Source organism: Pundamilia nyererei, unplaced genomic scaffold, assembly GCF_000239375.1.
Source record: "Pundamilia nyererei isolate P.nyererei 1_Seehausen unplaced genomic scaffold, PunNye1.0 scaffold00441, whole genome shotgun sequence".
Classification (NCBI taxonomy): domain Eukaryota; kingdom Metazoa; phylum Chordata; class Actinopteri; order Cichliformes; family Cichlidae; genus Pundamilia; species Pundamilia nyererei.
The window spans coordinates 225,990-227,048 of record NW_005187842.1 but is presented as its reverse complement, the minus strand read 5'-3'; positions in this window follow the sequence as shown (position 1 = coordinate 227,048).

The following is a 1,059-nucleotide window of genomic DNA, read 5'->3' as shown; positions in this document are numbered from 1 at the left end:
GCCGGCATATCGACCTCCAACTGAGGATGAAGGTGAGAGGCTGACTGGACTGAAGACTGAGCTACCAGCTGGGCAGCAGGCTGAGGTGAGGGTGAGATGGCTATTATGAAGGGTGGAGAGGATGAAAATGTTACAGCTGGCTCAACAAATTCCAGGGGTCCAGAGGCAACTGAGACCTCCAGTTCGGTCTCTGGGGAAGCCCTGGGGAGAACCTCAGTCTCCATGCGGCCAGACTGAGCCAAAAAGTCATTTGGGTCTGTATGCTCGGAACTCCCTAGCTCCCAGCTTACAGTCCCAGAGTGAATATTTTCTGAGTCTTTGGAGGTACAGCAAACAGTTTCTATTTTCATGTTTACAGGAAGGGAATTTATAACACCGGCAGAGTCCATTTTACTCACTGTGGCGTCCAGAGCCGCTGGTCCTGAGTCTTCGACCAGCACAGGAGTGAGTGTAGATGTGGTTGAACGCTGCTTGCGAGGACGCCTTCTCCTCCGTGAAGGCGGGGCCGGGTGTAAGGAAACAGTCTTCTGCTGTTCATCTGGGTTTTGCTTTTCAATGACATGATTAATAGACAAAAATGAGTCGGGTTTACTCACTGCGGTAATGAGCGCTGTCGGTCCGTTGCCAGCTGACCGGGCTGAAACCGCAGGAGTGGGTTGAGGCGTAATGGAATGGTGGTGGAGAGTGCGGCATGCCTTCTGTAATGGCGGATCAAACGATTGTGCCGCGAGCATGGACGGGAAAGCCCTCCGCCGACGCGTGAAAAACCAAGCGGCTAGAGTCTCTAGGAGAGCAGCCGAATTGTCCATGCTCGGACCACCCAAGCCAAATAGTTCAAAACTCGAGCTCTCCCTTAAACTAGTGACCAGGTGCCTAAGTCTGTTAATGTCCAGAATGTTCGTGGTGAAGGTAGTGGATGTGAGGTGATTGTCAAGGAACACTACCTGTATGTGTCTCCTGTGTGGATTTACGGCCTGGACTACGCTCCGGCAGTAATCCCATAGCTGCGCGAGCGATCTCTCCTCCGTGGCAACTCCTGAGTTTGCTGGGTCCATGGTG